At 46.2% G+C, this 19,745-nt stretch overlaps 12 non-coding genes across 12 annotated transcripts; all 12 read left to right on the forward strand.

Annotated features, from left to right (window-relative positions):
- The first annotated feature begins 608 nt into the window (after positions 1 to 608).
- Positions 609 to 799, forward strand: LOC146012065 (U2 spliceosomal RNA). The gene has a single exon (XR_014445241.1). It is a non-coding gene; the product is annotated as a U2 spliceosomal RNA (small nuclear RNA).
- A 1,374-nt stretch (positions 800 to 2,173) lies between these two features.
- LOC146012066 (U2 spliceosomal RNA) lies at positions 2,174 to 2,364 on the forward strand. Its single transcript, XR_014445242.1, has one exon. It is a non-coding gene; the product is annotated as a U2 spliceosomal RNA (small nuclear RNA).
- Positions 2,365 to 3,738: 1,374 nt separating this feature from the next.
- LOC146012067 (U2 spliceosomal RNA) lies at positions 3,739 to 3,929 on the forward strand. The gene has a single exon (XR_014445243.1). It is a non-coding gene; the product is annotated as a U2 spliceosomal RNA (small nuclear RNA).
- A 1,369-nt stretch (positions 3,930 to 5,298) lies between these two features.
- Positions 5,299 to 5,489, forward strand: LOC146012068 (U2 spliceosomal RNA). Its single transcript, XR_014445244.1, has one exon. It is a non-coding gene; the product is annotated as a U2 spliceosomal RNA (small nuclear RNA).
- A 1,976-nt stretch (positions 5,490 to 7,465) lies between these two features.
- Positions 7,466 to 7,656, forward strand: LOC146012568 (U2 spliceosomal RNA). Its single transcript, XR_014445728.1, has one exon. It is a non-coding gene; the product is annotated as a U2 spliceosomal RNA (small nuclear RNA).
- A 1,374-nt stretch (positions 7,657 to 9,030) lies between these two features.
- LOC146012069 (U2 spliceosomal RNA) lies at positions 9,031 to 9,221 on the forward strand. Its single transcript, XR_014445245.1, has one exon. It is a non-coding gene; the product is annotated as a U2 spliceosomal RNA (small nuclear RNA).
- A 1,374-nt stretch (positions 9,222 to 10,595) lies between these two features.
- LOC146012071 (U2 spliceosomal RNA) lies at positions 10,596 to 10,786 on the forward strand. The gene has a single exon (XR_014445247.1). It is a non-coding gene; the product is annotated as a U2 spliceosomal RNA (small nuclear RNA).
- Positions 10,787 to 12,160: 1,374 nt separating this feature from the next.
- On the forward strand, positions 12,161 to 12,351 carry LOC146012072 (U2 spliceosomal RNA). Its single transcript, XR_014445248.1, has one exon. It is a non-coding gene; the product is annotated as a U2 spliceosomal RNA (small nuclear RNA).
- A 1,375-nt stretch (positions 12,352 to 13,726) lies between these two features.
- Positions 13,727 to 13,917, forward strand: LOC146012073 (U2 spliceosomal RNA). Its single transcript, XR_014445249.1, has one exon. It is a non-coding gene; the product is annotated as a U2 spliceosomal RNA (small nuclear RNA).
- A 1,374-nt stretch (positions 13,918 to 15,291) lies between these two features.
- On the forward strand, positions 15,292 to 15,482 carry LOC146012074 (U2 spliceosomal RNA). The gene has a single exon (XR_014445250.1). It is a non-coding gene; the product is annotated as a U2 spliceosomal RNA (small nuclear RNA).
- A 1,374-nt stretch (positions 15,483 to 16,856) lies between these two features.
- LOC146012075 (U2 spliceosomal RNA) lies at positions 16,857 to 17,047 on the forward strand. Its single transcript, XR_014445251.1, has one exon. It is a non-coding gene; the product is annotated as a U2 spliceosomal RNA (small nuclear RNA).
- A 1,373-nt stretch (positions 17,048 to 18,420) lies between these two features.
- On the forward strand, positions 18,421 to 18,611 carry LOC146012077 (U2 spliceosomal RNA). Its single transcript, XR_014445253.1, has one exon. It is a non-coding gene; the product is annotated as a U2 spliceosomal RNA (small nuclear RNA).
- Positions 18,612 to 19,745: the final 1,134 nt, after the last annotated feature.

Genomic DNA, 19,745 nt, shown 5'->3' on the forward strand with positions numbered 1-19,745 from the left:
CCGCCGGATTCCGAGTGAGCAGCTTGTGATTTCATAGAGGGCAGATTGTGATGTCACACAAAGGGTCCTGCCACATGAATGCCTGTCCATCTGACTGTCTACTACTGCTGCTGAATGGGCTCAAAACAGGAAAGCCGTCATTGCACCTGATTGTGCAAGATTCCTCCTTCTCCTCTGCAGCAGCTAGCTGATTGATTTACTCAGCAGCAGTTCGTCAGGGACACAGGCATGCAGCAGCAAAGAGCGAGGAGACAGCTGGCTGCTGCTGCTTGCCTGTTGGTCGTCTGCCTAGTGGGTGTGTGTCTGTTGACGCGACGTCAACAGACGGGGCGGAGCACATGCAAATTTGGCCTCCTACCCAGCTGAGGCACCCTGCCCGCCCGCCGACGACCTAATCACAAAATCAGTTGGATGGCTACTCGTCCTCCGGTCCCTGTCCAGCACTTCAAGTCCTATTCACACCTGCCGTACAGCCAGGTATCTTTCAGACTGCAACGACATAGAAGTGATGTGTGTGTGTTAGATGTGTCCGTGGTGCTGATCTCTTCTGCACCAGTGTTGGTGGCCGAATTCCGGTTCGCGCGCTTTGCTGGGACCCCATTCGGGTTATCGCTTCTCGGCCTTTTGGCTAAGATCAAGTGTAGTATCTGTTCTTATCAGTTTAATATCTGATACGCCCCCTATCTGGGGGCCATATATTAAATGGATTTTTAGAACAGGGAGATGGAAGAAGAGCTTGCTCTGTCCACTCCACGCATTGACCTGGTATTGCAGTACTTCCAGGACCGGTGCACCTTCCTAATCTGTTATCCAAAAAAAGACTATTTCCATTCCTGGCACTTAATTTGGAGTATCAATTGTTTGTGCACCTTTGTACTAACTTTGTATTTAGAAATGCATGCATTTGCTGCTTCAAGGTTTAACCCTTGTGCATAAATACTTTGAAATCCTGCCTCCAGTGTATCATTTTGTGACTATTTCTTGACTCCTTGAATTGTACTTTCTGGAATCGAGGCAGTTAAATATTTTTACGTGACACTACACTTGATATCAGCATATGCGGCCTAGCCAAAAGACCGGAAGCCTGCCTAAATTAAATGACTTATCAATCGCTGCGACCTCCCAAAAAATAGGCAAACACTATGTGACTTACCTACGATCTTTCCACGGAAACATCAACTGGATCACAGCAATGGCATTTTTGGACCCCCCTCCCTCTCCATTTGAAATGGCTTGGTTTTTTTTTTGCTTTTTCTTTCTTGATCTCTTATATTTTTTTTCTTTTCTTTTTGCGCTCTCTTTTCTCTCTCTTTTGTTTTGGGAAATTTTTTTCCTCTTTCCTCTCTTTTGTTTTGGGAATTTTTTTTCCTCTTTCATTTTTTTTTGCCGAGCCCAACAATTGATGATCATTGAGAGGGGGATTTAGAAAAAGTATCACTTACCTTCTTCGGACCATCATTTGGGTGGTAACTGCCAATAAAAGAAAACATTGGCCCACCCAGCTCACCTACACATGACTGTCCTGTCTGCCTGTCTGTTCCAAGTGACTGTCTGGCTGTCAGGTTCCGCCGGATTCCGAGTGAGCAGCTTGTGATGTCATAGAGGGCAGATTGTGATGTCACACAAAGGGTCCTGCCACATGAATGCCTGTCCATCTGACTGTCTACTACTGCTGCTGAATGGGCTCAAAACAGGAAAGCCGTCATTGCACCTGATTGTGCAAGATTCCTCCTTCTCCTCTGCAGCAGCTAGCTGATTGATTTACTCAGCAGCAGTTCGTCAGGGACACAGGCATGCAGCAGCAAAGAGCGAGGAGACAGCTGGCTGCTGCTGCTTGCCTGTTGGTCGTCTGCCTAGTGGGTGTGTGTCTGTTGACGCGACGTCAACAGACGGGGCGGAGCACATGCAAATTTGGCCTCCTACCCAGCTGAGGCACCCTGCCCGCCCGCCGACGACCTAATCACAAAATCAGTTGGATGGCTACTCGTCCTCCGGTCCCTGTCCAGCACTTCAAGTCCTATTCACACCTGCCGTACAGCCAGGTATCTTTCAGACTGCAACGACATAGAAGTGATGTGTGTGTGTTAGATGTGTCCGTGGTGCTGATCTCTTCTGCACCAGTGTTGGTGGCCGAATTCCGGTTCGCGCGCTTTGCTGGGACCCCATTCGGGTTATCGCTTCTCGGCCTTTTGGCTAAGATCAAGTGTAGTATCTGTTCTTATCAGTTTAATATCTGATACGCCCCCTATCTGGGGGCCATATATTAAATGGATTTTTAGAACAGGGAGATGGAAGAAGAGCTTGCTCTGTCCACTCCACGCATTGACCTGGTATTGCAGTACTTCCAGGACCGGTGCACCTTCCTAATCTGTTATCCAAAAAAAGACTATTTCCATTCCTGGCACTTAATTTGGAGTATCAATTGTTTGTGCACCTTTGTACTAACTTTGTATTTAGAAATGCATGCATTTGCTGCTTCAAGGTTTAACCCTTGTGCATAAATACTTTGAAATCCTGCCTCCAGTGTATCATTTTGTGACTATTTCTTGACTCCTTGAATTGTACTTTCTGGAATCGAGGCAGTTAAATATTTTTACGTGACACTACACTTGATATCAGCATATGCGGCCTAGCCAAAAGACCGGAAGCCTGCCTAAATTAAATGACTTATCAATCGCTGCGACCTCCCAAAAAATAGGCAAACACTATGTGACTTACCTACGATCTTTCCACGGAAACATCAACTGGATCACAGCAATGGCATTTTTGGACCCCCCTCCCTCTCCATTTGAAATGGCTTGGTTTTTTTTTTTGCTTTTTCTTTCTTGATCTCTTATATTTTTTTCTTTTCTTTTTGCGCTCTCTTTTCTCTCTCTTTTGTTTTGGGAAATTTTTTTCCTCTTTCCTCTCTTTTGTTTTGGGAATTTTTTTTCCTCTTCCATTTTTTTTTGCCGAGCCCAACAATTGATGATCATTGAGAGGGGGATTTAGAAAAAGTATCACTTACCTTCTTCGGACCATCATTTGGGTGGTAACTGCCAATAAAAGAAAACATTGGCCCACCCAGCTCACCTACACATGACTGTCCTGTCTGCCTGTCTGTTCCAAGTGACTGTCTGGCTGTCAGGTTCCGCCGGATTCCGAGTGAGCAGCTTGTGATGTCATAGAGGGCAGATTGTGATGTCACACAAAGGGTCCTGCCACATGAATGCCTGTCCATCTGACTGTCTACTACTGCTGCTGAATGGGCTCAAAACAGGAAAGCCGTCATTGCACCTGATTGTGCAAGATTCCTCCTTCTCCTCTGCAGCAGCTAGCTGATTGATTTACTCAGCAGCAGTTCGTCAGGGACACAGGCATGCAGCAGCAAAGAGCGAGGAGACAGCTGGCTGCTGCTGCTTGCCTGTTGGTCGTCTGCCTAGTGGGTGTGTGTCTGTTGACGCGACGTCAACAGACGGGGCGGAGCACATGCAAATTTGGCCTCCTACCCAGCTGAGGCACCCTGCCCGCCCGCCGACGACCTAATCACAAAATCAGTTGGATGGCTACTCGTCCTCCGGTCCCTGTCCAGCACTTCAAGTCCTATTCACACCTGCCGTACAGCCAGGTATCTTTCAGACTGCAACGACATAGAAGTGATGTGTGTGTGTTAGATGTGTCCGTGGTGCTGATCTCTTCTGCACCAGTGTTGGTGGCCGAATTCCGGTTCGCGCGCTTTGCTGGGACCCCATTCGGGTTATCGCTTCTCGGCCTTTTGGCTAAGATCAAGTGTAGTATCTGTTCTTATCAGTTTAATATCTGATACGCCCCCTATCTGGGGGCCATATATTAAATGGATTTTTAGAACAGGGAGATGGAAGAAGAGCTTGCTCTGTCCACTCCACGCATTGACCTGGTATTGCAGTACTTCCAGGACCGGTGCACCTTCCTAATCTGTTATCCAAAAAAAGACTATTTCCATTCCTGGCACTTAATTTGGAGTATCAATTGTTTGTGCACCTTTGTACTAACTTTGTATTTAGAAATGCATGCATTTGCTGCTTCAAGGTTTAACCCTTGTGCATAAATACTTTGAAATCCTGCCTCCAGTGTATCATTTTGTGACTATTTCTTGACTCCTTGAATTGTACTTTCTGGAATCGAGGCAGTTAAATATTTTTACGTGACACTACACTTGATATCAGCATATGCGGCCTAGCCAAAAGACCGGAAGCCTGCCTAAATTAAATGACTTATCAATCGCTGCGACCTCCCAAAAAATAGGCAAACACTATGTGACTTACCTACGATCTTTCCACGGAAACATCAACTGGATCACAGCAATGGCATTTTTGGACCCCCCTCCCTCTCCATTTGAAATGGCTTGGTTTTTTTTTTGCTTTTTCTTTCTTGATCTCTTATATTTTTTTTCTTTTTGCGCTCTCTTTTCTCTCTCTTTTGTTTTGGGAAATTTTTTTCCTCTTTCCTCTCTTTTGTTTTGGGAATTTTTTTTCCTCTTCCATTTTTTTTTGCCGAGCCCAACAATTGATGATCATTGAGAGGGGGATTTAGAAAAAGTATCACTTACCTTCTTCGGACCATCATTTGGGTGGTAACTGCCAATAAAAGAAAACATTGGCCCACCCAGCTCACCTACACATGACTGTCCTGTCTGCCTGTCTGTTCCAAGTGACTGTCTGGCTGTCAGGTTCCGCCGGATTCCGAGTGAGCAGCTTGTGATGTCATAGAGGGCAGATTGTGATGTCACACAAAGGGTCCTGCCACATGAATGCCTGTCCATCTGACTGTCTACTACTGCTGCTGAATGGGCTCAAAACAGGAAAGCCGTCATTGCACCTGATTGTGCAAGATTCCTCCTTCTCCTCTGCAGCAGCTAGCTGATTGATTTACTCAGCAGCAGTTCGTCAGGGACACAGGCATGCAGCAGCAAAGAGCGAGGAGACAGCTGGCTGCTGCTGCTTGCCTGTTGGTCGTCTGCCTAGTGGGTGTGTGTCTGTTGACGCGACGTCAACAGACGGGGCGGAGCACATGCAAATTTGGCCTCCTACCCAGCTGAGGCACCCTGCCCGCCCGCCGACGACCTAATCACAAAATCAGTTGGATGGCTACTCGTCCTCCGGTCCCTGTCCAGCACTTCAAGTCCTATTCATACCTGCCGTACAGCCAGGTATCTTTCAGACTGCAACGACATAGAAGTGATGTGTGTGTGTTAGATGTGTCCGTGGTGCTGATCTCTTCTGCACCAGTGTTGGTGGCCGAATTCCGGTTCGCGCGCTTTGCTGGGACCCCATTCGGGTTATCGCTTCTCGGCCTTTTGGCTAAGATCAAGTGTAGTATCTGTTCTTATCAGTTTAATATCTGATACGCCCCCTATCTGGGGGCCATATATTAAATGGATTTTTAGAACAGGGAGATGGAAGAAGAGCTTGCTCTGTCCACTCCACGCATTGACCTGGTATTGCAGTACTTCCAGGACCGGTGCACCTTCCTAATCTGTTATCCAAAAAAAGACTATTTCCATTCCTGGCACTTAATTTGGAGTATCAATTGTTTGTGCACCTTTGTACTAACTTTGTATTTAGAAATGCATGCATTTGCTGCTTCAAGGTTTAACCCTTGTGCATAAATACTTTGAAATCCTGCCTCCAGTGTATCATTTTGTGACTATTTCTTGACTCCTTGAATTGTACTTTCTGGAATCGAGGCAGTTAAATATTTGGTACTTATGTAGTATCTGGGCTGCCGATTTTTTGATTGTATGCCTTAAGTTAAGGCATACAATCAGATGCGATGCGATGCGATATCGCATCGCATCGCATCGCATCCGATATCGGATGCGATGACCCGATTTTTCCATAGGAATCAATGTTAAAATGATTCCTATGGAAAAATGGGTCCTTTTCATACCCCTACTATCCAAGTGGGCATGGAGTTGGATATAAACCTGTGGCGAGCGTAGCGAGCCACCGAGCCCGAAGCGTGGCGAGCGAAGCGAGCCCCGCGAGGGGACGGTATTCGTCCCCTCGCGGGGCTCGCTTCGCTCGCCACGCTTCGGGCTCGGTGGCTCGCTACGCTCGCCACAGGTTTATATCCAACTCCATGCCCACTTGGATAGTAGGGGTATGAAAAGGACCCATTTTTCCCATTGAATTCCATATTAAAATGGACTCAGTCCATTTTAACATTGATTCCTATGGAAAAATCGGGTCATCGCATCGCATCGCATCGAATCGCATGGTCGCATGCGATGCGATGCGATCTCCCGATCCGACCCGATTTAGAAATCGGCAGCCCAGATACTACATAAGTACCAAATATTTTTACGTGACACTACACTTGATATCAGCATATGCGGCCTAGCCAAAAGACCGGAAGCCTGCCTAAATTAAATGACTTATCAATCGCTGCGACCTCCCAAAAAATAGGCAAACACTATGTGACTTACCTACGATCTTTCCACGGAAACATCAACTGGATCACAGCAATGGCATTTTTGGACCCCCCTCCCTCTCCATTTGAAATGGCTTGGTTTTTTTTTTGCTTTTTCTTTCTTGATCTCTTATATTTTTTTTCTTTTCTTTTTGCGCTCTCTTTTCTCTCTCTTTTGTTTTGGGACATTTTTTTCCTCTTTCCTCTCTTTTGTTTTGGGAATTTTTTTTCCTCTTCCATTTTTTTTTGCCGAGCCCAACAATTGATGATCATTGAGAGGGGGATTTAGAAAAAGTATCACTTACCTTCTTCGGACCATCATTTGGGTGGTAACTGCCAATAAAAGAAAACATTGGCCCACCCAGCTCACCTACACATGACTGTCCTGTCTGCCTGTCTGTTCCAAGTGACTGTCTGGCTGTCAGGTTCCGCCGGATTCCGAGTGAGCAGCTTGTGATGTCATAGAGGGCAGATTGTGATGTCACACAAAGGGTCCTGCCACATGAATGCCTGTCCATCTGACTGTCTACTACTGCTGCTGAATGGGCTCAAAACAGGAAAGCCGTCATTGCACCTGATTGTGCAAGATTCCTCCTTCTCCTCTGCAGCAGCTAGCTGATTGATTTACTCAGCAGCAGTTCGTCAGGGACACAGGCATGCAGCAGCAAAGAGCGAGGAGACAGCTGGCTGCTGCTGCTTGCCTGTTGGTCGTCTGCCTAGTGGGTGTGTGTCTGTTGACGCGACGTCAACAGACGGGGCGGAGCACATGCAAATTTGGCCTCCTACCCAGCTGAGGCACCCTGCCCGCCCGCCGACGACCTAATCACAAAATCAGTTGGATGGCTACTCGTCCTCCGGTCCCTGTCCAGCACTTCAAGTCCTATTCACACCTGCCATACAGCCAGGTATCTTTCAGACTGCAACGACATAGAAGTGATGTGTGTGTGTTAGATGTGTCCGTGGTGCTGATCTCTTCTGCACCAGTGTTGGTGGCCGAATTCCGGTTCGCGCGCTTTGCTGGGACCCCATTCGGGTTATCGCTTCTCGGCCTTTTGGCTAAGATCAAGTGTAGTATCTGTTCTTATCAGTTTAATATCTGATACACCCCCTATCTGGGGGCCATATATTAAATGGATTTTTAGAACAGGGAGATGGAAGAAGAGCTTGCTCTGTCCACTCCACGCATTGACCTGGTATTGCAGTACTTCCAGGACCGGTGCACCTTCCTAATCTGTTATCCAAAAAAAGACTATTTCCATTCCTGGCACTTAATTTGGAGTATCAATTGTTTGTGCACCTTTGTACTAACTTTGTATTTAGAAATGCATGCATTTGCTGCTTCAAGGTTTAACCCTTGTGCATAAATACTTTGAAATCCTGCCTCCAGTGTATCATTTTGTGACTATTTCTTGACTCCTTGAATTGTACTTTCTGGAATCGAGGCAGTTAAATATTTTTACGTGACACTACACTTGATATCAGCATATGCGGCCTAGCCAAAAGACCGGAAGCCTGCCTAAATTAAATGACTTATCAATCGCTGCGACCTCCCAAAAAATAGGCAAACACTATGTGACTTACCTACGATCTTTCCACGGAAACATCAACTGGATCACAGCAATGGCATTTTTGGACCCCCCTCCCTCTCCATTTGAAATGGCTTGGTTTTTTTTTTGCTTTTTCTTTCTTGATCTCTTATATTTTTTTTCTTTTCTTTTTGCGCTCTCTTTTCTCTCTCTTTTGTTTTGGGAAATTTTTTTCCTCTTTCCTCTCTTTTGTTTTGGGAATTTTTTTTCCTCTTCCATTTTTTTTTGCCGAGCCCAACAATTGATGATCATTGAGAGGGGGATTTAGAAAAAGTATCACTTACCTTCTTCGGACCATCATTTGGGTGGTAACTGCCAATAAAAGAAAACATTGGCCCACCCAGCTCACCTACACATGACTGTCCTGTCTGCCTGTCTGTTCCAAGTGACTGTCTGGCTGTCAGGTTCCGCCGGATTCCGAGTGAGCAGCTTGTGATGTCATAGAGGGCAGATTGTGATGTCACACAAAGGGTCCTGCCACATGAATGCCTGTCCATCTGACTGTCTACTACTGCTGCTGAATGGGCTCAAAACAGGAAAGCCGTCATTGCACCTGATTGTGCAAGATTCCTCCTTCTCCTCTGCAGCAGCTAGCTGATTGATTTACTCAGCAGCAGTTCGTCAGGGACACAGGCATGCAGCAGCAAAGAGCGAGGAGACAGCTGGCTGCTGCTGCTTGCCTGTTGGTCGTCTGCCTAGTGGGTGTGTGTCTGTTGACGCGACGTCAACAGACGGGGCGGAGCACATGCAAATTTGGCCTCCTACCCAGCTGAGGCACCCTGCCCGCCCGCCGACGACCTAATCACAAAATCAGTTGGATGGCTACTCGTCCTCCGGTCCCTGTCCAGCACTTCAAGTCCTATTCACACCTGCCGTACAGCCAGGTATCTTTCAGACTGCAACGACATAGAAGTGATGTGTGTGTGTTAGATGTGTCCGTGGTGCTGATCTCTTCTGCACCAGTGTTGGTGGCCGAATTCCGGTTCGCGCGCTTTGCTGGGACCCCATTCGGGTTATCGCTTCTCGGCCTTTTGGCTAAGATCAAGTGTAGTATCTGTTCTTATCAGTTTAATATCTGATACGCCCCCTATCTGGGGGCCATATATTAAATGGATTTTTAGAACAGGGAGATGGAAGAAGAGCTTGCTCTGTCCACTCCACGCATTGACCTGGTATTGCAGTACTTCCAGGACCGGTGCACCTTCCTAATCTGTTATCCAAAAAAAGACTATTTCCATTCCTGGCACTTAATTTGGAGTATCAATTGTTTGTGCACCTTTGTACTAACTTTGTATTTAGAAATGCATGCATTTGCTGCTTCAAGGTTTAACCCTTGTGCATAAATACTTTGAAATCCTGCCTCCAGTGTATCATTTTGTGACTATTTCTTGACTCCTTGAATTGTACTTTCTGGAATCGAGGCAGTTAAATATTTTTACGTGACACTACACTTGATATCAGCATATGCGGCCTAGCCAAAAGACCGGAAGCCTGCCTAAATTAAATGACTTATCAATCGCTGCGACCTCCCAAAAAATAGGCAAACACTATGTGACTTACCTACGATCTTTCCACGGAAACATCAACTGGATCACAGCAATGGCATTTTTGGACCCCCCTCCCTCTCCATTTGAAATGGCTTGGTTTTTTTTTTGCTTTTTCTTTCTTGATCTCTTATATTTTTTTTCTTTTCTTTTTGCGCTCTCTTTTCTCTCTCTTTTGTTTTGGGAAATTTTTTTCCTCTTTCCTCTCTTTTGTTTTGGGAATTTTTTTTCCTCTTCCATTTTTTTTTGCCGAGCCCAACAATTGATGATCATTGAGAGGGGGATTTAGAAAAAGTATCACTTACCTTCTTCGGACCATCATTTGGGTGGTAACTGCCAATAAAAGAAAACATTGGCCCACCCAGCTCACCTACACATGACTGTCCTGTCTGCCTGTCTGTTCCAAGTGACTGTCTGGCTGTCAGGTTCCGCCAGATTCCGAGTGAGCAGCTTGTGATGTCATAGAGGGCAGATTGTGATGTCACACAAAGGGTCCTGCCACATGAATGCCTGTCCATCTGACTGTCTACTACTGCTGCTGAATGGGCTCAAAACAGGAAAGCCGTCATTGCACCTGATTGTGCAAGATTCCTCCTTCTCCTCTGCAGCAGCTAGCTGATTGATTTACTCAGCAGCAGTTCGTCAGGGACACAGGCATGCAGCAGCAAAGAGCGAGGAGACAGCTGGCTGCTGCTGCTTGCCTGTTGGTCGTCTGCCTAGTGGGTGTGTGTCTGTTGACGCGACGTCAACAGACGGGGCGGAGCACATGCAAATTTGGCCTCCTACCCAGCTGAGGCACCCTGCCCGCCCGCCGACGACCTAATCACAAAATCAGTTGGATGGCTACTCGTCCTCCGGTCCCTGTCCAGCACTTCAAGTCCTATTCACACCTGCCGTACAGCCAGGTATCTTTCAGACTGCAACGACATAGAAGTGATGTGTGTGTGTTAGATGTGTCCGTGGTGCTGATCTCTTCTGCACCAGTGTTGGTGGCCGAATTCCGGTTCGCGCGCTTTGCTGGGACCCCATTCGGGTTATCGCTTCTCGGCCTTTTGGCTAAGATCAAGTGTAGTATCTGTTCTTATCAGTTTAATATCTGATACGCCCCCTATCTGGGGGCCATATATTAAATGGATTTTTAGAACAGGGAGATGGAAGAAGAGCTTGCTCTGTCCACTCCACGCATTGACCTGGTATTGCAGTACTTCCAGGACCGGTGCACCTTCCTAATCTGTTATCCAAAAAAAGACTATTTCCATTCCTGGCACTTAATTTGGAGTATCAATTGTTTGTGCACCTTTGTACTAACTTTGTATTTAGAAATGCATGCATTTGCTGCTTCAAGGTTTAACCCTTGTGCATAAATACTTTGAAATCCTGCCTCCAGTGTATCATTTTGTGACTATTTCTTGACTCCTTGAATTGTACTTTCTGGAATCGAGGCAGTTAAATATTTTTACGTGACACTACATTTGATATCAGCATATGCGGCCTAGCCAAAAGACCGGAAGCCTGCCTAAATTAAATGACTTATCAATCGCTGCGACCTCCCAAAAAATAGGCAAACACTATGTGACTTACCTACGATCTTTCCACGGAAACATCAACTGGATCACAGCAATGGCATTTTTGGACCCCCCTCCCTCTCCATTTGAAATGGCTTGGTTTTTTTTTTGCTTTTTCTTTCTTGATCTCTTATATTTTTTTTCTTTTCTTTTTGCGCTCTCTTTTCTCTCTCTTTTGTTTTGGGAAATTTTTTTCCTCTTTCCTCTCTTTTGTTTTGGGAATTTTTTTTCCTCTTCCATTTTTTTTTGCCGAGCCCAACAATTGATGATCATTGAGAGGGGGATTTAGAAAAAGTATCACTTACCTTCTTCGGACCATCATTTGGGTGGTAACTGCCAATAAAAGAAAACATTGGCCCACCCAGCTCACCTACACATGACTGTCCTGTCTGCCTGTCTGTTCCAAGTGACTGTCTGGCTGTCAGGTTCCGCCGGATTCCGAGTGAGCAGCTTGTGATGTCATAGAGGGCAGATTGTGATGTCACACAAAGGGTCCTGCCACATGAATGCCTGTCCATCTGACTGTCTACTACTGCTGCTGAATGGGCTCAAAACAGGAAAGCCGTCATTGCACCTGATTGTGCAAGATTCCTCCTTCTCCTCTGCAGCAGCTAGCTGATTGATTTACTCAGCAGCAGTTCGTCAGGGACACAGGCATGCAGCAGCAAAGAGCGAGGAGACAGCTGGCTGCTGCTGCTTGCCTGTTGGTCGTCTGCCTAGTGGGTGTGTGTCTGTTGACGCGACGTCAACAGACGGGGCGGAGCACATGCAAATTTGGCCTCCTACCCAGCTGAGGCACCCTGCCCGCCCGCCGACGACCTAATCACAAAATCAGTTGGATGGCTACTCGTCCTCCGGTCCCTGTCCAGCACTTCAAGTCCTATTCACACCTGCCGTACAGCCAGGTATCTTTCAGACTGCAACGACATAGAAGTGATGTGTGTGTGTTAGATGTGTCCGTGGTGCTGATCTCTTCTGCACCAGTGTTGGTGGCCGAATTCCGGTTCGCGCGCTTTGCTGGGACCCCATTCGGGTTATCGCTTCTCGGCCTTTTGGCTAAGATCAAGTGTAGTATCTGTTCTTATCAGTTTAATATCTGATACGCCCCCTATCTGGGGGCCATATATTAAATGGATTTTTAGAACAGGGAGATGGAAGAAGAGCTTGCTCTGTCCACTCCACGCATTGACCTGGTATTGCAGTACTTCCAGGACCGGTGCACCTTCCTAATCTGTTATCCAAAAAAAGACTATTTCCATTCCTGGCACTTAATTTGGAGTATCAATTGTTTGTGCACCTTTGTACTAACTTTGTATTTAGAAAGGCATGCATTTGCTGCTTCAAGGTTTAACCCTTGTGCATAAATACTTTGAAATCCTGCCTCCAGTGTATCATTTTGTGACTATTTCTTGACTCCTTGAATTGTACTTTCTGGAATCGAGGCAGTTAAATATTTTTACGTGACACTACACTTGATATCAGCATATGCGGCCTAGCCAAAAGACCGGAAGCCTGCCTAAATTAAATGACTTATCAATCGCTGCGACCTCCCAAAAAATAGGCAAACACTATGTGACTTACCTACGATCTTTCCACGGAAACATCAACTGGATCACAGCAATGGCATTTTTGGACCCCCCTCCCTCTCCATTTGAAATGGCTTGGTTTTTTTTTTTGCTTTTTCTTTCTTGATCTCTTATATTTTTTTTCTTTTCTTTTTGCGCTCTCTTTTCTCTCTCTTTTGTTTTGGGAAATTTTTTTCCTCTTTCCTCTCTTTTGTTTTGGGAATTTTTTTTCCTCTTCCATTTTTTTTTGCCGAGCCCAACAATTGATGATCATTGAGAGGGGGATTTAGAAAAAGTATCACTTACCTTCTTCGGACCATCATTTGGGTGGTAACTGCCAATAAAAGAAAACATTGGCCCACCCAGCTCACCTACACATGACTGTCCTGTCTGCCTGTCTGTTCCAAGTGACTGTCTGGCTGTCAGGTTCCGCCGGATTCCGAGTGAGCAGCTTGTGATGTCATAGAGGGCAGATTGTGATGTCACACAAAGGGTCCTGCCACATGAATGCCTGTCCATCTGACTGTCTACTACTGCTGCTGAATGGGCTCAAAACAGGAAAGCCGTCATTGCACCTGATTGTGCAAGATTCCTCCTTCTCCTCTGCAGCAGCTAGCTGATTGATTTACTCAGCAGCAGTTCGTCAGGGACACAGGCATGCCGCAGCAAAGAGCGAGGAGACAGCTGGCTGCTGCTGCTTGCCTGTTGGTCATCTGCCTAGTGGGTGTGTGTCTGTTGACGCGACGTCAACAGACGGGGCGGAGCACATGCAAATTTGGCCTCCTACCCAGCTGAGGCACCCTGCCCGCCCGCCGACGACCTAATCACAAAATCAGTTGGATGGCTACTCGTCCTCCGGTCCCTGTCCAGCACTTCAAGTCCTATTCACACCTGCCGTACAGCCAGGTATCTTTCAGACTGCAACGACATAGAAGTGATGTGTGTGTGTTAGATGTGTCCGTGGTGCTGATCTCTTCTGCACCAGTGTTGGTGGCCGAATTCCGGTTCGCGCGCTTTGCTGGGACCCCATTCGGGTTATCGCTTCTCGGCCTTTTGGCTAAGATCAAGTGTAGTATCTGTTCTTATCAGTTTAATATCTGATACGCCCCCTATCTGGGGGCCATATATTAAATGGATTTTTAGAACAGGGAGATGGAAGAAGAGCTTGCTCTGTCCACTCCACGCATTGACCTGGTATTGCAGTACTTCCAGGACCGGTGCACCTTCCTAATCTGTTATCCAAAAAAAGACTATTTCCATTCCTGGCACTTAATTTGGAGTATCAATTGTTTGTGCACCTTTGTACTAACTTTGTATTTAGAAATGCATGCATTTGCTGCTTCAAGGTTTAACCCTTGTGCATAAATACTTTGAAATCCTGCCTCCAGTGTATCATTTTGTGACTATTTCTTGACTCCTTGAATTGTACTTTCTGGAATCGAGGCAGTTAAATATTTTTACGTGACACTACACTTGATATCAGCATATGCGGCCTAGCCAAAAGACCGGAAGCCTGCCTAAATTAAATGACTTATCAATCGCTGCGACCTCCCAAAAAATAGGCAAACACTATGTGACTTACCCACGATCTTTCCACGGAAACATCAACTGGATCACAGCAATGGCATTTTTGGACCCCCCTCCCTCTCCATTTGAAATGGCTTGGTTTTTTTTTTGCTTTTTCTTTCTTGATCTCTTATATTTTTTTTCTTTTCTTTTTGCGCTCTCTTTTCTCTCTCTTTTGTTTTGGGAAATTTTTTTCCTCTTTCCTCTCTTTTGTTTTGGGAATTTTTTTTCCTCTTCCATTTTTTTTTGCCGAGCCCAACAATTGATGATCATTGAGAGGGGGATTTAGAAAAAGTATCACTTACCTTCTTCGGACCATCATTTGGGTGGTAACTGCCAATAAAAGAAAACATTGGCCCACCCAGCTCACCTACACATGACTGTCCTGTCTGCCTGTCTGTTCCAAGTGACTGTCTGGCTGTCAGGTTCCGCCGGATTCCGAGTGAGCAGCTTGTGATGTCATAGAGGGCAGATTGTGATGTCACACAAAGGGTCCTGCCACATGAATGCCTGTCCATCTGACTGTCTACTACTGCTGCTGAATGGGCTCAAAACAGGAAAGCCGTCATTGCACCTGATTGTGCAAGATTCCTCCTTCTCCTCTGCAGCAGCTAGCTGATTGATTTACTCAGCAGCAGTTCGTCAGGGACACAGGCATGCAGCAGCAAAGAGCGAGGAGACAGCTGGCTGCTGCTGCTTGCCTGTTGGTCGTCTGCCTAGTGGGTGTGTGTCTGTTGACGCGACGTCAACAGACGGGGCGGAGCACATGCAAATTTGGCCTCCTACCCAGCTGAGGCACCCTGCCCGCCCGCCGACGACCTAATCACAAAATCAGTTGGATGGCTACTCGTCCTCCGGTCCCTGTCCAGCACTTCAAGTCCTATTCACACCTGCCGTACAGCCAGGTATCTTTCAGACTGCAACGACATAGAAGTGATGTGTGTGTGTTAGATGTGTCCGTGGTGCTGATCTCTTCTGCACCAGTGTTGGTGGCCGAATTCCGGTTCGCGCGCTTTGCTGGGACCCCATTCGGGTTATCGCTTCTCGGCCTTTTGGCTAAGATCAAGTGTAGTATCTGTTCTTATCAGTTTAATATCTGATACGCCCCCTATCTGGGGGCCATATATTAAATGGATTTTTAGAACAGGGAGATGGAAGAAGAGCTTGCTCTGTCCACTCCACGCATTGACCTGGTATTGCAGTACTTCCAGGACCGGTGCACCTTCCTAATCTGTTATCCAAAAAAAGACTATTTCCATTCCTGGCACTTAATTTGGAGTATCAATTGTTTGTGCACCTTTGTACTAACTTTGTATTTAGAAATGCATGCATTTGCTGCTTCAAGGTTTAACCCTTGTGCATAAATACTTTGAAATCCTGCCTCCAGTGTATCATTTTGTGACTATTTCTTGACTCCTTGAATTGTACTTTCTGGAATCGAGGCAGTTAAATATTTTTACGTGACACTACACTTGATATCAGCATATGCGGCCTAGCCAAAAGACCGGAAGCCTGCCTAAATTAAATGACTTATCAATCGCTGCGACCTCCCAAAAAATAGGCAAACACTATGTGACTTACCTACGATCTTTCCACGGAAACATCAACTGGATCACAGCAATGGCATTTTTGGACCCCCCTCCCTCTCCATTTGAAATGGCTTGGTTTTTTTTTTGCTTTTTCTTTCTTGATCTCTTATATTTTTTTTCTTTTCTTTTTGCGCTCTCTTTTCTCTCTCTTTTGTTTTGGGAAATTTTTTTCCTCTTTCCTCTCTTTTGTTTTGGGAATTTTTTTTCCTCTTCCATTTTTTTTTGCCGAGCCCAACAATTGATGATCATTGAGAGGGGGATTTAGAAAAAGTATCACTTACCTTCTTCGGACCATCATTTGGGTGGTAACTGCCAATAAAAGAAAACATTGGCCCACCCAGCTCACCTACACATGACTGTCCTGTCTGCCTGTCTGTTCCAAGTGACTGTCTGGCTGTCAGGTTCCGCCGGATTCCGAGTGAGCAGCTTGTGATGTCATAGAGGGCAGATTGTGATGTCACACAAAGGGTCCTGCCACATGAATGCCTGTCCATCTGACTGTCTACTACTGCTGCTGAATGGGCTCAAAACAGGAAAGCCGTCATTGCACCTGATTGTGCAAGATTCCTCCTTCTCCTCTGCAGCAGCTAGCTGATTGATTTACTCAGCAGCAGTTCGTCAGGGACACAGGCATGCAGCAGCAAAGAGCGAGGAGACAGCTGGCTGCTGCTGCTTGCCTGTTGGTCGTCTGCCTAGTGGGTGTGTGTCTGTTGACGCGACGTCAACAGACGGGGCGGAGCACATGCAAATTTGGCCTCCTACCCAGCTGAGGCACCCTGCCCGCCCGCCGACGACCTAATCACAAAATCAGTTGGATGGCTACTCGTCCTCCGGTCCCTGTCCAGCACTTCAAGTCCTATTCACACCTGCCGTACAGCCAGGTATCTTTCAGACTGCAACGACATAGAAGTGATGTGTGTGTGTTAGATGTGTCCGTGGTGCTGATCTCTTCTGCACCAGTGTTGGTGGCCGAATTCCGGTTCGCGCGCTTTGCTGGGACCCCATTCGGGTTATCGCTTCTCGGCCTTTTGGCTAAGATCAAGTGTAGTATCTGTTCTTATCAGTTTAATATCTGATACGCCCCCTATCTGGGGGCCATATATTAAATGGATTTTTAGAACAGGGAGATGGAAGAAGAGCTTGCTCTGTCCACTCCACGCATTGACCTGGTATTGCAGTACTTCCAGGACCGGTGCACCTTCCTAATCTGTTATCCAAAAAAAGACTATTTCCATTCCTGGCACTTAATTTGGAGTATCAATTGTTTGTGCACCTTTGTACTAACTTTGTATTTAGAAATGCATGCATTTGCTGCTTCAAGGTTTAACCCTTGTGCATAAATACTTTGAAATCCTGCCTCCAGTGTATCATTTTGTGACTATTTCTTGACTCCTTGAATTGTACTTTCTGGAATCGAGGCAGTTAAATATTTTTACGTGACACTACACTAGATATCAGCATATGCGGCCTAGCCAAAAGACCGGAAGCCTGCCTAAATTAAATGACTTATCAATCGCTGCGACCTCCCAAAAAATAGGCAAACACTATGTGACTTACCTACGATCTTTCCACGGAAACATCAACTGGATCACAGCAATGGCATTTTTGGACCCCCCTCCCTCTCCATTTGAAATGGCTTGGTTTTTTTTTGCTTTTTCTTTCTTGATCTCTTATATTTTTTTTCTTTTCTTTTTGCGCTCTCTTTTCTCTCTCTTTTGTTTTGGGAAATTTTTTTCCTCTTTCCTCTCTTTTGTTTTGGGAATTTTTTTTCCTCTTCCATTTTTTTTTGCCGAGCCCAACAATTGATGATCATTGAGAGGGGGATTTAGAAAAAGTATCACTTACCTTCTTCGGACCATCATTTGGGTGGTAACTGCCAATAAAAGAAAACATTGGCCCACCCAGCTCACCTACACATGACTGTCCTGTCTGCCTGTCTGTTCCAAGTGACTGTCTGGCTGTCAGGTTCCGCCGGATTCCGAGTGAGCAGCTTGTGATGTCATAGAGGGCAGATTGTGATGTCACACAAAGGGTCCTGCCACATGAATGCCTGTCCATCTGACTGTCTACTACTGCTGCTGAATGGGCTCAAAACAGGAAAGCCGTCATTGCACCTGATTGTGCAAGATTCCTCCTTCTCCTCTGCAGCAGCTAGCTGATTGATTTACTCAGCAGCAGTTCGTCAGGGACACAGGCATGCAGCAGCAAAGAGCGAGGAGACAGCTGGCTGCTGCTGCTTGCCTGTTGGTCGTCTGCCTAGTGGGTGTGTGTCTGTTGACGCGACGTCAACAGACGGGGCGGAGCACATGCAAATTTGGCCTCCTACCCAGCTGAGGCACCCTGCCCGCCCGCCGACGACCTAATCACAAAATCAGTTGGATGGCTACTCGTCCTCCGGTCCCTGTCCAGCACTTCAAGTCCTATTCACACCTGCCGTACAGCCAGGTATCTTTCAGACTGCAACGACATAGAAGTGATGTGTGTGTGTTAGATGTGTCCGTGGTGCTGATCTCTTCTGCACCAGTGTTGGTGGCCGAATTCCGGTTCGCGCGCTTTGCTGGGACCCCATTCGGGTTATCGCTTCTCGGCCTTTTGGCTAAGATCAAGTGTAGTATCTGTTCTTATCAGTTTAATATCTGATACGCCCCCTATCTGGGGGCCATATATTAAATGGATTTTTAGAACAGGGAGATGGAAGAAGAGCTTGCTCTGTCCACTCCACGCATTGACCTGGTATTGCAGTACTTCCAGGACCGGTGCACCTTCCTAATCTGTTATCCAAAAAAAGACTATTTCCATTCCTGGCACTTAATTTGGAGTATCAATTGTTTGTGCACCTTTGTACTAACTTTGTATTTAGAAATGCATGCATTTGCTGCTTCAAGGTTTAACCCTTGTGCATAAATACTTTGAAATCCTGCCTCCAGTGTATCATTTTGTGACTATTTCTTGACTCCTTGAATTGTACTTTCTGGAATCGAGGCAGTTAAATATTTTTACGTGACACTACACTTGATATCAGCATATGCGGCCTAGCCAAAAGACCGGAAGCCTGCCTAAATTAAATGACTTATCAATCGCTGCGACCTCCCAAAAAATAGGCAAACACTATGTGACTTACCTACGATCTTTCCACGGAAACATCAACTGGATCACAGCAATGGCATTTTTGGACCCCCCTCCCTCTCCATTTGAAATGGCTTGGTTTTTTTTTTTGCTTTTTCTTTCTTGATCTCTTATATTTTTTTTCTTTTCTTTTTGCGCTCTCTTTTCTCTCTCTTTTGTTTTGGGAAATTTTTTTCCTCTTTCCTCTCTTTTGTTTTGGGAATTTTTTTTCCTCTTCCATTTTTTTTTGCCGAGCCCAACAATTGATGATCATTGAGAGGGGGATTTAGAAAAAGTATCACTTACCTTCTTCGGACCATCATTTGGGTGGTAACTGCCAATAAAAGAAAACATTGGCCCACCCAGCTCACCTACACATGACTGTCCTGTCTGCCTGTCTGTTCCAAGTGACTGTCTGGCTGTCAGGTTCCGCCGGATTCCGAGTGAGCAGCTTGTGATGTCATAGAGGGCAGATTGTGATGTCACACAAAGGGTCCTGCCACATGAATGCCTGTCCATCTGACTGTCTACTACTGCTGCTGAATGGGCTCAAAACAGGAAAGCCGTCATTGCACCTGATTGTGCAAGATTCCTCCTTCTCCTCTGCAGCAGCTAGCTGATTGATTTACTCAGCAGCAGTTCGTCAGGGACACAGGCATGCAGCAGCAAAGAGCGAGGAGACAGCTGGCTGCTGCTGCTTGCCTGTTGGTCGTCTGCCTAGTGGGTGTGTGTCTGTTGACGCAACGTCAACAGACGGGGCGGAGCACATGCAAATTTGGCCTCCTACCCAGCTGAG

The sequence above is a fragment of the Crinia signifera genome, chromosome 6 (assembly GCF_055691185.1).
Source record: "Crinia signifera chromosome 6, ASM5569118v1, whole genome shotgun sequence".
Taxonomy (NCBI): domain Eukaryota; kingdom Metazoa; phylum Chordata; class Amphibia; order Anura; family Myobatrachidae; genus Crinia; species Crinia signifera.